The following is a 19,976-nucleotide window of genomic DNA, read 5'->3' on the forward strand; positions in this document are numbered from 1 at the left end:
AATCTGAAGCAAAAGGATCTAGATGTTAGTTCCTATACAAAGGAGTTCTTAAAATTGTGTATGAAGACCAACATAGTAGAGGATGAGGAAGAAAAACTAGCAAGGTATATGAATAGCCTTATGTTACCCATCCAAGAAGAACTCAATCTTCACACCCCCAATTCTATGAACAAGTTCTATCAATTAGCACTCAAGGTGGAAGAAAAATGGAAGAGGTGGGATCAAAACAAAGGCAAGGAGAATAATAAAAACTTCAATCCCAATAATAATTCTTAGAATAAGGGGTAGAATAGTGGAAAAAAACCTATTGATCAAAATAAGGATCAAGGAGGACAAAGTTCTAAGGGAAATTACAGAAGAGGAAAGTCTTTCAGAGCTAGAGGAAGAGGCAATGGCCCTCTCACATACTACAATTTTAATTAGGTAGGACACCATGCAAGAAAGTGCCCTAAAAAGAGAAACAATAATCAAGGGGAAAGAAGAGAAAAAAATTGTGCAGGAAGAGAAACTTGATTACAGAGAAGTTGAACCTAAGGAAGGAGCATGTCTAATGATGAGGTGAGTATTTTTGTAGATTTGTCACACCCAAGAGTCACCCCAAAGAAAGAATCTCTATAGAACAAAGATCAAGTGCCAAGCAAGGTGTGAAATCTGTTGATTGATTCAAGTTCTACTAAAAATCTAGTTTCCTCTAAAATGGTAGAAAAGTTTAACTACCTAAGAAACCCCACCCCTTTCCATATCTTGTTTCTTAGTTAACAAAGGGTTAGCAAACTTTAGTGACAAAGCAAGCATGGGTAGAATTTTCTTTAGTAGATTTCAAGGATAAGGTACTTTTTGATGTTGTAGAAATGGGTGCATCTCATATACTTCTAGGAAGACCCTAGAAATATGATGTTGATGCCATCCACCATTGCAAGAAGAATACATATTCTATAACTAGGAATTGTGTAACTTTCACCATGAAACCCATGCCTGATCCTAAAGAAGAACCCACTATTATAACCATAGGGAAGAAGAACCTACTTTTGTAACCATAGGGGAGAAAGAAATGATGAAAACCTTGAAGCAACCTGATGCCCAAGGTTTTATTTTGGTCTCTAAGACAAAGGAAAACATAACATCTAAGGACAAGGATCCTATCCCTAAATAAATACAATATCTACTACAAAACTACAAATAGATTATTATTAGTGATCTGCCCATAAGCCTCCCTCCCCTTAGAGATATTAGTCACCAAATCAACCTAATATCTAGCTCTTCCCTACCTAACAAGGCACCCTATAAAATGACACCAACTCAACATGCTGAAATTACCAAGCAAGTAAATGATTTATTGGAAAAAAGGTCTAATACAAAGGAGTTTAAGTCCTTGTGTTGTTCCATCTGTCCTTGCTCCTAAAAAGGATAGAAAATGAAGGTTGTGTACTAGTAGCAGTTCTATCAACAATATTACCATAAGGTATATATTCCTCATGCCCATAATTGAGGATCTATTGGATCAACTAGGAGGAGCTTGCTATTTCACCAAGATAGACTTGAAGTCTAGATACCATCAAATCAAAATAAAACTAGGTGATGAATGGAAGACAACATTCAAAACTATTGAAGGTTTGTTTGAATGCTTAGTAATTCCCTTTGCGTTAAGAAATGCCCCTAGTATTTTTATGAGGCTTATGAATAAGATATTTATAGATTTTATTGGCAAATTTGTTTTTATTTTCCTTGATGACATACTAATATTTAGTCATAGCAAGGAGGAGCATCTTGATCATGTGGAATAGGTACTAAGGAGACTTCATCAGCACAAGTTAGTGATCAACTTGGAAAAGTGCATGTTTATGAAGAAGGAACTTATGTTCCTAGGATTTTTGATCTCACAAGGTACCCTCAAGATGGACCCTGAGAAGATTGAAGCAATCATCAGCTGGCCTCTACCAAAGAACCAAAATGATGTAAGAAGCTTCCATGGTCTTTCCACCTTCTATAGGAAGTTTATCAAAAACTTCAATCATGTGTGTGCACCCATGCTTGATACCATCAAAGGAGGAAAGAAGACTAAATTTGTATTGACAAATGAAACCAATGATGCATTTCAGTACTTGAAGAATAAAGTCTCTCAATACCCAATCTTGGTTCTACCTAATTTCAATAAGGTTTCCACTATGAAAATTGATGCAAGAAATTTGGCCATAGGTCCATTCCTAATTCAAGAAGGTAAGGCAGTAGCTTTCTTTTCTAAGAAACTAAATGATTGTAAGAAAAAAAATTCAGCTTATGACTTGGAGCTTCATGTCATGGTACAAGCCCTCAAGAAATGGAGGTAATATCTAATCCCAAAGGATTTTGTGGTATACACTGACAACCATGCATTAATTTTCTTTAATTCTTAGGTAAAGCTATATGTCAGACATCTCAAGTGGATGGAGCAGTTGTAGGCTTATACTTTCAACATCAAACATAAGAAAGGTTTTGTAAACAAAGTTGTTGATGCCCTTAGTAGGAGGGTTAGTCTAGTTGAAGAAGTAAAAGTAAAAACTATGGGAATTGATTCCCTCAAGCACTTATATGTTGATGATCCTAATTTTGCAAAGATTTTTCAAGTTTGCATAGAGATGGTTGGAAGATACCATATAGATTTCTCTAAATATCTAATTTAGAATGGACTCCTATTCAAAGGAGCTTAGTTATGCATTCCCAAATGCTCAATGAGGACAAATATCATCAATGAGGAACATTATGGTGGTCTAGGAGGACATTTTGGCATGGACAAGATAGTGGACATGGTGAAAAGAAGCTATTATTGGCCAAGAATGAATAATCAAGTAAAGAAGTTCATTGAGACTTGTACCCTCTGTCAGCAAGCCAAAGGTGTTTCAACAAATTAGGGGTTATATCAACCCTTACCAATCCCTACAAGACCTTGGAAGTTAATTTCAATGGATTTTGTTATGAGACTACCAAGAACTAAGCAAGGTTTTGATAGTGCTTTTGTGGTAGTGGATAGATTCAGTAAAATGGTCAATTTTACACCATGTAAAAGCACAAATGATTCTTCTCATATTACTCAAATTTTCTTTAAGGAAGTAGTTAGGATCCATGGTTTACCAAAAACTATTGTATTTGACAAGGATGTAAATTTTCAAGTACATTTTTGGAGTACACTTTTCAAGAAACTTGGTACTAACCTAACCTACAATTCTCCCTACTATCCACAAATTGATGGGAAGACTGAGGTGGTGAATAGATCTTTAGTAAATATCCTAAGATGCCTCACAAAGTAGTATGCTCAAAGTTGGAATCAAATCTTGCCTCGAATAGAGTTTACATTTAATGACTCTATGAATAGATCAATAGGCAGGACTCCTTTCCAAATAGTATATGGGCTTCATCCCAACTGACCATTGGACCTAGTAGAACTACCAACTAATTTCAAAATTAGTGCTCAAGGAGAAGAGTTAGAAGAACTCATCACAAAGGTGTAGCATGAGGTAAAGGAAGCATTACATAGATTAACACTAAAAAACAAAGAACATGTTGATAAGAAAAGAAGGGAACTCCACTTCAACGTTGGAGATAAGGTTTGGGCATATTTGAGAAAAGAGAGACTACCTAAGGGTAGATATTCCAAACTTCAGATGAAGAAATTTAGACCATGCAATATACTCAACAAGATGGTTGAAAATGCATATGAGATCTCTTTTCCCCCTACCTTGCAAATTTCTTCAGTCTTCAATGTTGCAGACCTCACCCCATACAAAGAAATAGCAGACCCAGCAAGTGAACAAGGTGAGCAAGTAGAAATCCATGATGAAGACTATGTAAGTGATCTCCCTAAAAGAAAACCAGTGGATTTAGAAGAAATTTTGGATACCAAGTTGCTAAAGCAAACCAAAACCAAGAAGTACATGTAGTACTTAGTAAAATGGAAAGGGCTTACCAATATTATGCAAATTGGATGACAAAAAATACATCAAACAACATGGTACTTCTATGGAGAAGTTACCTTCAAATAGGAACTTGAGTTTTGAAACACAAGGGGAGTATGGTTTAGTAGCATCCACAATAAATGATGAATCACCAAGGTCCTAAGAGCATCTATATTAGGTTAGATTAATCAATGGCATCTACACCTAATTGTAAAGACCTAGTTCTAAGATTGGCAAAGTTAAAAGCCCTTGGTCAACTATGGTCAAACATGGTCAAAGGGCCCAGAATCTTAGGATTTTGGATTATTTCATTTTTTATCATGTTTAGGACCTATTTGGGTCATTAGATTTAATTTTTCATAACATTTTCCTATAAAATGCAAAAAGTGCAACAAATGCAAAATTGCTTGAAAACTTGTCAAACAACTTTTTAAGCAACTTTTGCAAAACAAAGAAAATTATTCCCCAATGGCCATAACAAGTTTGAAATGTTGTTATGACTATTGGAAGGCTTGTAATAAGCTCTTTTTGGTGGGTGACAGATAGAGATAATGTATGTTCAACTTTCAAATCAATAAAATACTATATTTTTACAACAAATAGATTGTTGTCCTGTGTTGTATGAATTCATCTATTGTCTTACATTTTTGGATAGGTGGATGAAGTATCTTTCCAATTCTTCTAGTTTGAAGTCTCCATCTATACCCTAACTTAGGATATTCGTATTTTTGTGTCAGTAGGTCCATATTTCTTGCTAGCTTGGGGTTTTGAAGCATTTTCAAGCATAGAGGAGGATTTGTCATGGAAATTTAATGGCCTCTGGTGAAATCCTAGTGTTGGATATGTACTTTAAGATTTAATTAGTTTTAATTTTGTACTTGCAAGGATCCTTAAGAGATTTGATGCCCTAGGCATCCAAGTCACATGTGCATGATAGGAAAGGATGCAACATCTTCCACAACCCCAACCAAACTTGGCATCAAATCTAAAATCAAGTTTGTAACTTGTTTAGGGTTTCCCTCACATGTTTACATAAATGGTTTGCAAGATGGAGTCTTAGGATATGTACTTCCTTTGTAAGTGGAGGCCTAATTGCTCTAATTTCCTAGGCAAGAAAGTTAACAAAAGCCCATTTATTTGAATCATAAAACCTTGGTGCCTTAGTATGTTTTGTAAGTCCCGAAAGGGTGTCCAAAACTAAATTTTTTTCCCTGGGTGTGTGGAGATATTTCCTTTAAAGACTAATTTTCATCAAAAAGGGCTACTAGCCTTTTGGATGGCTTAAAAAAGTAACTATATAGAAAAATTTGCATAGTTTGGTTTTAACAATTATTTCATGTCATTTGTGACCTAAATAGACTATTCCCATATGTTGAAATATTCCTTGGTCATTTGAAGAAGTTTAAGGTTATTTTTCCAAAATTGGTCAATTTGTGCATTGTGAGCAACTTCTGATAAGTTGTCATGTTGATAGGGTTCCCTAGTGATTAGGGTTTTCCTTGTTTGGGAGTAGGGTTGTGATAACCCAGTATCATCCTTGTAGAACATGTGATTGGTGCTTGCACATTTGATTATCTTTACCAAGAGATTTGGTTGAAGGCCTTTGGTGAAGAGGGTTTTTGGATTAGTTGGTCTACTTTTCATCAATCACACCAAGCTCCATTGCATCACAATGGTTCAGGAGTGTCAAAGGTGGAGCTTTCCAATCTCTTATATAATTTAAAGTAGGGCACTATTAATGTTGCTACCCAACTAGACACCATGCAAGCTAAGATGAAGCATGAGAAATTTGAAGCTATGTTGGTTGGATTTTTCCCACATTTTAAAGAGAAGAGGAAATGCAAATACAAAGAAATTTCCAATCTAAAGGCCCATCCAATGCCTACTAAATTCAAATCCATTGATGAGAATTGGGATTTGCTCTATGTTTCTCAACACAAGTCATGTGCCCAAAGATAAGGTATGCCTCAAGATCCTTTGCAAAATTTTGGTTATAATATTAGTAATCAATAGAAAAACCAATACTTCAAAAATTCTAGCTTTCAAGGTTCTAATTGGAATAATAATTAGTCTAGCCAATCCTAACCTCCATGAAATTACCAAAATTGGTAGAAACCCCCATCCAATTAATTTCAACAACCAAACCAAAATTAGCAACAACCCAATTAATGGCAGCCTTCACAAGGTAGCTAGAAATAGTCACCTTAGTGAGGAACTAACAATTCTAACTAGCCAGCCATAATTTTTCCATCTGAACAATAAACAATATTCCCTTCTCCTCCTACAACCAATGCAAATTAGTTGAAGAAAACCCATCTCCTTCCCAATGTAATCCTAATCCTAAAAACAAGCAACCTAACTAGCACCAAACTAATTCCATTACCCTTAATGACATACACTTGAGGTTAGGGACTATTCTTCATACACCTAAGGGACATATCATTACAAAAGTAATATTGATTATTCTCCTACTAAAAAACAAGATACATCTATTCTACAATACACTCCTATAGAAAAGAATCCACCCTTTCCTAGAAGCCATTAGAGAAGCTTGTGTTACACAATTTGGTAGGAAGAGAAAAGATCCTTAGAATGTTCATCTCATGGGTCAATTATTTGATCTAATGTTGGATAGGTTATCAATTCCTAATTAATCTGATCCTAGAAGCCATGTTGTTACTATTTTTATTATTGGATTTTAGGTTCAAAATGCTTTAGTTGATTTGGGAACATCAATTAATGTCATAAAAAGAGAATTTTTGTCTCACCTAAACATCATTGGCCTAAGAGAAACTCCCAATATTCTTTATCTTGTTGATATCTCTACTATTAAACCTAATGATATGGTTGAGGATGTAATGATCACTTTTAATTCTTCAGAATATCCAATAGATTTTGTCATGTTATACCCTAAAGCCACCTTGGGTGGATACCCTATCAATTTAGGATAGCCATGGCTAGCCACTGGTGAATCTTCGATAGCCTGTCATTTTAGAAAAATGACAATCTCTAATGCTATGAATACTAAGAGGTTAACATTTTTATCCCTTGCTCATCCACTTTTACAAAATTATCATGCCATATGGCTTGACATGGATGATAATGAACAAGAAGCTAGCTTAGTAAGCCAAATTATGGTAATTGATAGGAATCTATTTATAATATTTGAGGAAAATGATGATATCCTTACAATTATTATATCTAGTGAGTATGGTGAAGGCTCCCCACTATGTCAAGACAAGAGGTGTTCCTTGAGACAATCCTTCCTCCTCAAAATGCACCTCACTTTTTTGAAGCATCTCAATTTCTTCACACATTGTTACCTAATGAGTTGTACTAACCTAAATTCTTAGAATTTGTCATGTGTACAAATTTTAAGTAAGTCTAGGGGAAGAATTGAATGTTATTAGGAATGTTTCTCTAGCCCACCAAGAAAGTCTTCTTAAGTTTCTAGAGGAGATCCAAAAAGTGTTTGTGGATATTAAGGGGCTTGATCCTAAACTTTGTACCCATAGGATCTATATAATCCTAGAATGTAAACCTATTAGGTAGCTACTGAAAATAATTAATCCAATGCTAAGAGACATAGTGAAAACTAAATTTGAAAAGTTACTAAACGTTGGTTTCATTTATCCAATCTTTGATAGTAAATGGGTTTCTCCTTTGATCATAGTACCTAAAAAGAGGGGTAAATGGAGAGTTTGTGTGGATTATAGGGAACTAAAATCAACAATTAAGAAAGATCATTTTCCCTTGTCTTTCATTGATCAATTTCTTGATAGCTTGGCTAGTAAGAATTATTTTTCCTTTTAGGAAAGAACCTAAAATGTATTGGCAAATCACGATCCTCTCATTAGGGGGGTCTCATGTTCGAATCTACTTATGATTGACACATAATAATAAATAATATAGACTTTGGTTGATTACCTATTAAAAAAAAAACCATTTTGGATGGGTTTAGTGGATATAACCAGATAAAGATAAAACCTGAGAACCAAGATAAGACTACCTTTACTTGTACTTGGGGAATATTTGCATATTCAATTCTACCTTTCAGTCTCTGTAATACACCTATCACTTTCCAAAGAGCTATGATTAGTATATTTTCTAACATATATATTCATTGCATAGAAATTTACAAGGATGACTTTACTACATGTGGATCCCTCTTTGAAGAGGCATAAGCTAATTTATTGAAAGTTCTCAAAAGATGTCAAAATTATAATCTTTCTTTGAATAGTGAGAAATGGTATAGAATGATGGAAAGAGGAGCTTTTGTGGGCCACTATATGTCCTCCTTAGGTATTCAAGTTGACCCAACTAAGATTGAAGTGATTAGTGCACTACCTACTCCAGAAAAGAAAAAAGATGTCAGTTGATTTCTTGGGCCTACTGATTACTATAGGATATTTATCAAAGATTTTATTCAAATTATAGCTCCACTTTACAATTTGTTGAAAAAGGATATTAATTTTTCATGTAGTTCAAACTATGACCAAGCCTTTCAACAACTAAAAGAGGTGTTCACTAAAGCACCTATGTTAAGGGGTCCTAATTGGAGCCTACCATTCCATATCCATATTGATGCTTCAGATTATGTGATAGTAGCTATCCTAGGATAGAAAGGAGTTGTTGAACATGCTATCTATTATATTAATTAAATTTAAAAGAGGTAGAGCTCAACTATATTGTTACTGAAAAAGGAGCTACTTGGAGTGATGTATGCACTTAATAAGTTTAAGAATAACATAGTTAGTTATGAGATATTTGTCCATATATATCATTTGGAAATAAAATATTTGATGAATAATCCTACTAGTTTAGGGAGATTGGATTGATGGTTATGTTGACCTATCATTTTGCATGATGCTTAATGGTAGAAATCATTTCAAACTCCTCTCTATAAAAGCTAATCTAAGATCAACTCCAAGGTTTCGAGTGATCTTGAGACCTAGTAGAATCTGCTTGATTGAAGATAAATGTCTATATTTACAAGGAGGCCTTTTCTAGTTCCAACTAATTTTGGATAAGATGTTTTATCTACTATTTGAAAAGTAACCACAAAAGAGATATATTTTTGGTATTTTCTATTTTATGATGAATGCAATTTATCAATGCAACTATATGAATTCCTATTTTAACCAAATTTTAGAAAAGAAAATAAGAAAGATAGGATAACAAGAGATTAAATAAAATAACTTGAAAGGGAAATTCCTAACTGACATAAACCATGGTAACAATGCGTCTGCAAGTTAAATCATCAAAAAAAATGGGTAGGAAACCAATGAAAATAGGAACAATGCTTCCTCATTTCCACTGATGCAATCATTGATGGGAACTCAAAAATAACCAAAAAATGTTTCACTTATCATCGAATTGCAAGGCCACAAAAAATGCACTCATGCAAGACATGAAGCTATGCATGAACAATAGGTGGATTTTTCTCCAATTCAGTATGTCAACAAAATTTATTAACATGAGGCAAATACCAAAACTAAAAGGTCACATAATCATAACAACACAATAAAACCATTGGCTCCATTATTATTCATGAACATGCATTCACAAAAATAACACACTCTAGAAAGAATAACTACACTCAGAATGAGAGCACCAATAGCATATATCATTGCATCAAAATAATAGCCTGAAGTACATATTACATCCATGTATATATAAGAAATCATCTTCTCCCTTTGTGTTAGGAGAGATATTTCTTAAAATACAACTCATTCTAAAAACTAATGAAACTAATCTAATTATATACAAATTTGCTCTCTAAATGGTGCTAAGTAGGTCTCTACCCTTGTTTATATTAATTAATAGGTGCATGAGCCTTTACATGACATAAAAAAGTGAAAGAAGTAGATAAGAAGAAGGAAGTTGCAAGAGGATCTAAGAATCACTCGAAGCTCTAAAAATGGAAGCTTGACCTTCTCTAAATGTTTCTAGGAGTTGAATTGTTGTCAAAATGTGTTTTCAATGCATGGAATGCTCTTAAAATAGTAACCAATAGTTAATTGATTTTTCAAAATTATTGGTGCACCTTTAAAAATAGTGTACCTATGCACCTTGATAATAGGTTCCAAAAAATTCAAAATTTTCCCTAGTGTTAAAATTAAATTTCTAGCTTCTTGGTTTTCTTATTTACCCCAAAGTGATGTCTAGATGCTTATTCTTGAATTTATCTATGATCTCTGTTACTTGTGAAATTTCAAGAAAATCCAAAGCCACATATGTTTTCTTCACTATTTATCAATAATTGCTAACTTCTATATGAGTTTCCACAAAATCCTCAAGTTTAGTGTCTAGTTCCAACAATACCTCTTCGATCTTAAATGCTTGCTTGATATCTTCATCCAACGAAACATCCTCAAAATTTCTTTGGAATTTTTGAAATATAGATTGCATTGAACTTAGCTTGGTCTTTTACTCATCTTCAAAAATGTCAAAGCTAGAAACATTGTAATACCTCTTTTCTTAGAAACATTGTAATACCTCTTTTCTTACAAAATTTGTTCTTGAGTCTGATCCCTCAACCTCTGTATATCCTCATGCAATTCCTACATAACTTTATTCCTAAAAAATATTTTCTCTATCTACCATCAAGATTGTCCATCAACCCAAAATCCTAGTTCACTTATTGACACTCGATTAAATACAGTGCAATAGCCTAAGTTGCCATGTATTATTTGAACACCTTTCTCTTCAAACTTTTCACCATTGCTAACATGCTCATAAAATGAATCCATTTATACATTACCCTTTTCCTTCCTCTCTAGTGTTGCAACAAGAGTGATCTTTGAATGATCCAGGTCTATAGGGCCCACTACTCCATGTAAGTAGCCTCTCAAAAGCTCATTTTGTTTTTGCAGTATCAGTAACTCAGACTCATCTCTATCCATATGCTTGAATACCTCTTTCATGACCATAGTGATCATTAATTTTGTAGTATCTACTATGGGCCTTCCTAACATGACCTTCGTGATCTAATAATCTATAGGAGTTAGTTCCTCAATGTTATAATGTGGAGGAGGAATAGCTATAAGTACCAATAAGTCCTAATATTGGTTCTTTCTGACGATGGCCAGTGGTCGTGCATCACTCATAGGTGGTTCAAGCTTCTTGATAGATTTAATTATCTCTATCATTCTCTCATCAGGAGTTAGGTCCAGCTGCTTCTTTTTCCAAAAAATTACCTCCCTCTTTAGCCACACTAGTGTGGTAACTGTTGGAGACATATATTTCACTCAAGAGGTGGTTTCAACTCCAGGCCCCTACCCCTTATCAATCCTCTCTAGAATCTTCTCCTTTTTAGAAAGATATACATTTGGATTTTCTTTATCTTTTATGGCCAAGGTCCTAGCCTCTATATCATAAGGACTTTACCGGGGTTCTTTAGGTATTTGACCATCCTCTAAAATTTCATCGACTTTCAGTTGTTCAAGTTCTTCCTCTTCTACTACATGTTCTTCTATTTGTGTGAAAAAAGGAAATGAAATGACTAGGCCTTTGTCCAAAAATGACAAATCCTGAGATGGTGGTGGTGGTACGCCCAATGGTCCTTGAGGTAGAAGTGGTAATTGATTCCAATCCTCTCCTAAGGAATCATTGATAGGTGTGTCCCTTATCTTCTTACCCACCATCTTAGTGCCCACTAGCATGAAGTCAAAATTAGAGAGGTCAAAGACATTTTTTTCTTGCCCCTCCATTTTGGTATTCCACTATTGTTACTCATCCTCCAAAGTGGAAACCTAAATAGGCTTTTTTGTAATAAATAGAGGAGTTTTAGTCAATCTTTTCCTTATTTCCTCTTCTATGGCCCTAGCTAAGTGATTCCTCTAACTTAAGGGAACATATTCCATGTGTTCATCCTCTTCATCTTCTACATCAGCTTTAGGGATGGTCTTAGGAACCTGAGGAACAGGAGTAGTTTTCTTCTTTAACATCATCCTTTTTGTGTTGGCCACCCAAGTTTCAACTCTTACTCTTTGGGGCACTAAAGGTGAGGCTTCTTCATCTGTAGCTATAGGCAGCACTTGGTGCTCTTCATCATGTTGAGGGGGAACTTTTTCAATTCCTTGAGCTTGCTATGTGAGGTCATCTTGGGGCTCTCCTTCTTCTTCAAGGTGTACTTGTTCTTCTTGAGATGCTTGTGTAGCCATCATCTATATCTTCCCCTTAGCAAGAGTTCTTTCCCTCCTTACTCCACTATCTACTTCAAATTACTCAATCTCCCACTCATGTTAATGCACTGTCTCTAGCCTCACTAGGGATTGAGCTAGGAAGGTTGGCACTATAAATTTGGCACCTTTACCCTTCATTGGGCATGTTGTGGCTTGTAGAGGAACACCCCATAGAACTAGATCAAGTCTGAAAGGATTCTTGATCCATTCCCTCATCTTTTGGACTATGTGGTGAGCTCTATGATTGATGTTAGATTTCTTGTCCAATCCAATTTTTTCATTCATTATCATCCTATCATAAATTTTATCCCTATTGTACGGTGGATCTAGGAAATCTTTTGTGTCTTTTTTGACAACCTTTAATGGGATCTTTATTGTCAAGGCCTTTTCTACTAGAGATAGATTCATCCTATAATAATCCCTTATTCAGATATTATAGTCATCTATTGCATTCATCAAGTGATCCTTCAATGCATCTTTATGTATGAATTACTTCCCCGTCAGATGTTGCACCATCCCAATATTGTCTAAGTATGGGAGAGAGGAGTTGTACTCTTCTAAGGGATATTTATCCCCTTCTAAATCGAAGGTCATGATGTCTATCTTCTATTTGACCTTGAAAAAATTGATGGTGATTGGCCACACCCATGGGCCATGTCTTCTTGTGTTGTTTCCTCACTCTGTCATATGCATATGTGAGTTGCCAAGAAATCTCTAGCAAAATGAGCCTATCTAACAGATACCTTAGGAGTTTCTTGTTGGAAATATTCAGGAATATTCTAATTTATTGAGAGGGGAGGGGTGAACTATTAACTTCTAAAACTTTAACAATTTCAATTCTTAATCCAATAAATCAATTAGCACTTAATTCATCACATCTAATCTAATTGCATGCATGAGAAATTGAAAACATGAAACCATCCATAACACTTGAACACAAAGATTTGGTGACCCAAAAACCTTCCAAATAAAAAGTAAAATTTGGGTGGGGATGATACCCACAAACTTTAAAACCACAACATAAAGTTGGCTAGTTAAGGCTTACATTGATCACTTCTGATGATCTGTCATGTTAGGAGAAAATAGGGTTGCTAGCTCCACCTTGTGAGAGGATTTACAAACATACAATGAAGTATGCACTCGATAAAGAGATTTAGAAAAGACTATTAAGTCTACCTTTTTAGAGGATTTTGATTGGTTCACCTATTAGGATGAAGCAATAGATCTCTAATTTACAACTAAGTTTGTTGATAAAGATTCCTTAGTGTACTAATCACCTTTCTATGATAGATTTGTTATTGCTACTCCTTGTACTGATATGGCCTTTATAATTCTTTATCTATTGCATTCAGATCTTGAAATTTTTGCATTTACAATACATATGCTTACATTCACATTCTTGCTTATACACTTTCATACATTGGATATGATAAAATTCATCACACACACACACACACACAGATATATATATACATCAATCCAATTTACAAAATTACAAGGTCGACCATGACACAAGTTAACACAAATATTACAAAGTCAACCCACATGAAGACACTTAGGTTCTGAAGACTGACTTGGTGAGGTTTCGATACTCTACATCTACTATCATTGCTTGGCATCATCATGCTCTTGGTAGATGTAGAAGCTCGGTCCATACTAATTACTTTCAAGTAGTCTTGAACTTGGTCTACACTGGTGACTTGGTAGATATTATGCAACTTGATAAACACTAAATCACTTGGTTACCATGAAGTAGCTTGGTTAACACTAGCTTCACATCACCTGAATTGTGAACTCGATAGATACTACAATGCTCAATAAACATAGGCTTCACATCACATGAACTACAAACTCGATAACCACTAATAAACTTGGTATACACTAAAATGCTTAGTTTGAACTGCTAAACTTCACACTAATTGAATCTGCTTGGTAACCATTGAAATTAATCCAAAAGACTTGGTAGAAATTGTAGGCTACTGAATTACATAGAAAACATTGTAAACTATTTAATGAGCTCAGTAGCTATATAGATTCTAAATAAGTGTGTGTCACTAATAATAAACTTGATTGATATGTCAACAATCTCCCCCTTTGGCATTGGTGACAAAAACACTTATCAGCCCAAAAATGAATACTCTGTATTCATCACCATGTGAGACTAGCTTGGTTTTATTTTTGAGATTTTTCAAAATTGATCTTTGTAAGGTATATACAAAGTATTTCTTCACCATAGCATATTTATCCCCCATACTATGTGATCCACTATGTACATATAATAAAATATCTCCCCTTGTAACTTTTCTCCCATATCTCATCTCCCCCTTATTGACAGTAATGCCAAAGATTTATTGCAACATATTTACATGGAGACACCAAAATGAGATAAGAATTTAGAGTGTACCTTGAGCATAATTACCAAAGTTTTATCCTATTTTTCTTGTAATACCTTGCACGTATAAATGGAAATTTGCACTTATATTGATAATTCAACCATGTGGTTAGCAACAGAGAATTTGTTGTCATGAATTAGAGTTTTTGAATATACTATGTGTTTTTGCATAGAATCCATGACTGGAAGGATCATATTTTATATATCAACCAATGTTGAATGGATCCTTGCTTCTTCTCTTAACAACTCAGCTTGCATGTCTATCAAAAATCTAATCTTCTTAAAATGTGCAAAGCTTGAACTAGGGTCAAATTGTATTTTTTGAGCACTTTCCTTAAGATCGGTATCAATTTTGTACAATTTGTCCTTAACTTCTAAGATATACTCAGTGACATCACATAGTTTTGAAAAAAGTGATGACACATTTGGATAAGATGCCTCAAGATTGACCAAAATGTTGAAATATCAACTTGATGAATAGTTATTTGTTGAGCAATGTGCTCCAGCACTTTATTATTGAATTTCTTTTCAGCCTTTTCAACTAGTTTCTCTTGTCCTTTGGTGTCCTCTTTGAACTTTTGGACTACCTCTCCAAGCTAAAACTAAATAGGTTGAGAGGAATCAACTTCAATTCCAATAGCCTCGATCAAAATATTCTTGACATCATCTATAATCTTGTACTCTCTATCTCTTTCCTCTCTAAATCTTTGTTGCTTGGCCTTTTTCTAGAGGATTTCACCAAATATGTGCATTTGGTCTACAAAAAGATTGTAGATATCCCATTTGGGAATTTCTATTTCCTCATCCAAATCTATATCTTCCTCTATCTCCTTTCCTTTTAAAAATTTTTTACTCGGTTGAGCCATAGGTTCAATTATCCTTGTACTTATTGCCTTAGTACCCAGAATGGAAACAATAGTGGACATACTCAGACTTGCAGTAAAAATTGATATAGTATTGACTGATGGAATACTTACAAAGATGCTAGAAGAATCCAAATTTGATGAAGACAAAATTTTAGAATCCAAAACTAAAGTGGACAAAATTAGAGAGCTACCATCGATGAACTCAAAACTGAAGAAGTCAAAATTGTAGAATTGATGACTAAAGAACTTAACTCGGTAGATGAAGAGGGAGTCTGCAACTTGGTTAATGAAGTGGAAGTCACTTATGTCAATGATATACTGAGTTGTATTGGGGCAAAGAGTGATTGGACATTTGATGTGTTTGTAGTAGTCATAATTGAACTTGTTGAAGTTATCTCCATACTTGATGTAGTCAAAGGTTTGCTTGAGGAGTGAGGAAGTGAGGCAATGATTGCCATAGCTATCTTGACTGGGTCAGTATCCTCATCATCTAGCTTATCTTCCTTTGTAGCTTCTTCACCTTGATCCTCTTCATCTTCCTCATTATCAAAATGAGTCACTTCTTCAACATTTTCCTCCTCATCTTTCTCCTTATCATTTTCTTCATCACCATCCTTTACTTCAATTGGATATTCACTTGGTTTATGAAGATGATAAAAAAATTTCCAAGTGTTTGTTCCATTCTTAACTACATGCTCTATATCCTTAATCAAAACTAAATAGGTATTAAACATTAGAGTCAATTTTTCTTCATTTTTCTTTAAAGACTCTTTTACCTCAGCATCTAATATACTTGGTAGTAACTACCTCAGGGTTTGAGCATATATGTCTTTTACTATTTGCATGGAAAAATCTCATCTTGGCTTTATTTTCTCTAGAAATTCATTAGAGATTTGAGAGGCAATCTAGTTTGGTGAGTACTTCCATTTTCCCATTTTACTCAACACTAGTTCTTAAACATGTTTTTGCTCTACCTCTATTCTTGTCTCATATTTCAAAGATTTGAAATTTTTTATTCTAGCTCCTTCTTCCATTTTCTTCAACTTTTCTTGAATGGTGGGCGGAGGTCTACTGAGTACAATGTCACTTCCTTTCTTCTTGGACCTCCTTGTGAAGACTGCAATGGATGATTTTGCAGGCTTGGTGATGACCACCTTGCCCTTTTTCTTCAAAGGTTCTTCTTTTTCCTCTCATTCTTCTTCATCCTTTGCATGTTCCTCATCTTCACCTTTTCCTTCACTTAACATGAGAGGTTCACTAGATTTTAGTTTGGTTATCCTCCTCTTCCATTTGTTCACCACCTGAGGAAGCTTTATTTCCAACTCTATTCTTGCCTTTACCTCTTCATAAGTACCAAAATAAGGGGCCTTGGGATCAAAAAGTTCATCAAAAAGGGCTTTAATGATATCCTTGGTCTCATCAATGTTTACCTCATGGCCAAGAGGTTTGACCCACACAATTCTAGGCTTGACTACTTGGATGCATACCTTATCATAATCAACCATGAAGAACACATCATCCTTGTATTCCTAAACTAACTTCTTAGGTATCCTGGACCTATTATTCATTTTATCTTTGAACACATCAAATTAGTCCTCCATGATGTTACCATAATTCTCACCCATTTCTATAATATATTAATTAATTTGGTATAGAACAGGCACATCTTTTCTCCAAACTATAGTGCCTTTGGAAGGAAAAAACTTCTAGATATAAAAGAATAAACATGATAATAGAGAATCAAATTTGCACAGGTTATTCTTGTAAGTTCTAATACTTTTCATATTCTTATTAAATTATCTCAATAATAACTTGGCAAGGTCATAAGATAAGTTTTTCTTCACCACTTTATACACCAAATCCAAAGCTTCACGTGACACATTGTTAAGATGGCTTGAACTGTATATTTTATAAGCTATAACATGAATACCAAACTTCAATTATGCATCTATGACACTACTTATTTTCATGCCTCTACCATCCCACTCGGCTAGGGTTTTCTTTTCCAACTCTGCTCAACCTAGGGTTTTGGTTTTTTTGGCTTTGGCAAGCATGGGAAGGTCAGTGATTTGATGAATCATATTCTCCGTTATCAATATTGGCTACTCCAACCACAGTTGTCCATTATAAACCCAGCTAAGGATATACCTAATCCATTTAATTTGAAATTCTTGAGGCATATGGGGAATGTGAGTTAATCCTTTTCCTTCCAAATATTGATGCTCAAGTTTCAAGGTTCCATCAACACATAACTAAACTAGGGCATCATCCATCTCAAGAGTACCAATTTCTTGAATTGCATATTTATAATGAGTTTGAATTTCATTAACAAGAAGTACCTTGGGATGGATTTGAGATTGAGCTTTGCTGGGGTCTAGGGTTTCAGCAACCACAGGCATGAGCTTGAAATCCAGCGCCTTCCATTCAACACCTCAAACCAACATGTCAGAACCTTTCTTCAAATTGCTACTATTGGATGTCATTTTCACTTGGTAGCTTGAGATAACTTTAAAAACTTTTGTAGGAAATTTTCTCAAGTCACTTGATCGTGCAGAAAATAGCTCTTCACAATAGCACTCAAAAATTCATAGTAGGAAATGAATTCAATTCCATGCCTTTTGTTAAAATTTTACCATTAATGCTCAGTATGGTGGTAGATGAGTTGACATAATGCTTGATAGTTTTTCATCCACTATTCTATTTTGATCACTCGGTGAAGTCTTCATGATTTGGTAACCATAAGTGCCTTTGTTACTCCCGACCTTGCTTGGTACAGTCTATGACCCGACCTTACTTGGTAGAGAAGGTAACTCAGTGATAACTGATATAGATCTTTCTCAATGATCCCTTTGTATCTTGCATGTGGATTTGGATCCTTGTTACCTTTCAACTAGAACTTATTTTGATGTCTTCTTTGATAGCCTAGTTCCAGTCTTCCTTAAGAATTCAATTAGAAATGGTAGAGTCACCCAATTCTTGAGTGACTTGACCATCATTACTTGGACTAGTATCATCGGTAGACTTAGGAATCCATTGTTGTCTCATCTACTTAAAAATGTTATTAGCCTTTGCCTTGTTCTTATCTTCAATTTTACCAGTGTTCATACAATTCTTCACAAGATGACCAAGTTTTGTACAAATAAAACATCTTATAGTGGTATCTCATTTCCTCATATTATGTTTGACACAATTCATACCAATGTGTCCAAATTCTCCACAGTAATGACATCTACACCAAGTATTGTAATCCCAACCAAATAATGCTTTCAAAATTTGCTCTGCAGGATTCAATGTCTTTGTTTTGCATTCTAATGCCTTATGTCCATGTTTCTTACATTTATGACAATTACCTTCAAATTTTGGTTTCTCTTTGCATTCATTAGCCCTATGACCATGCTAATAGCAATTGTAGCATTTTTCATTGAACTTTTCTTTTCCATTACTCCAACATTTGTTTGATGTATGACCTATCTTACCATAGTGATTGCAAGTAGGTGTTTGATTCTTTTGAGCACCTTGTTTGGAGAATTCACCTTCTTCTTTGTATCCAATTCCTACTTTTACTTTTTTCCTATAAAGGTTTTGGTCATTTAGTTGATCCATGTCTGCTTGAGATTTAATCATTCTTTCATTGATTTTCTTTTCAGTGTTTAGGTCATTCTCAATCTTTCATAATTTTTTTTTTAGATCTCAGCTCATTTTTTAATCTTTCATTGATTTGTCTTTCAGAATTTAGATCATTCCTTATTCTTTCTTTTTCAAGTCTTAGGCTCATGATTTCCTCATTCACAATGGAGATTTGATGCGTAAGGTTTGCATGTTGAAGAGATTGGTTTTGGATCTCATTCTTCCTTCCATCCATCTCTTCTTTTATCTTGTTTCTCTATTCCAAGACTTCACATAACCTTACTGACTAAATTTCTTGTTCTCTTTTCAGCTTTCTTACTTCTTCTTCTAGGGAACCATTCTTTTCTAAGAGTTCTTTGATTGCATCATTTGCTTCATTTGAACTACTTGAAGAAGAGATGATCATTCATTTGATTTGCAAGTTCCTTTCTTCTTTTTAGGCATTGGGAAAGTTTCTCCTTAGCTTTCTTGAGTTGGGCAATGGCAATTTCCAGATCAAACTTTTCATTGTCAATGGCTTTGTCAAGTCTGAATATCTCCATGTCCTTGATCTTTGCTCAAGTTGTTAAACATTCTCCTAAGAACTAAAAAGCTCTAATTTCAATTGTTGGAAATATTCAAGACTATGCTAAGTTAGTAAGAGGGGAGGGGTGAATCGGTAACTTCTAAAACTTTAACAATTTCAATTCTTAATCCAATAAATCAATTAGCACTTAATTCATCACATCTAATATAATTGCATGTATGAGAAACTAAAAACATGAAACCATCCATAACACTTGAATACAAAGATTTGGTGACCCAAAAACCTTCCAAATAGAAAGTAAAACTAGGGTGGGGATGATACCCACAAACTTTAGTACTACAACATAAAGTTGGCCTATTGTGGCTTACATTGATCACTTTTGATAATCTGCTCTATTAGGAGCAACTAGGACTACTAGGTCCACCTTGTGAGAGGATTTACAAACATATA

This window comes from Cupressus sempervirens, chromosome 2 (genome assembly GCF_028749045.1).
Source record: "Cupressus sempervirens isolate cs-2001-9-10 chromosome 2, ASM2874904v1, whole genome shotgun sequence".
NCBI classification, from domain to species: domain Eukaryota; kingdom Viridiplantae; phylum Streptophyta; class Pinopsida; order Cupressales; family Cupressaceae; genus Cupressus; species Cupressus sempervirens.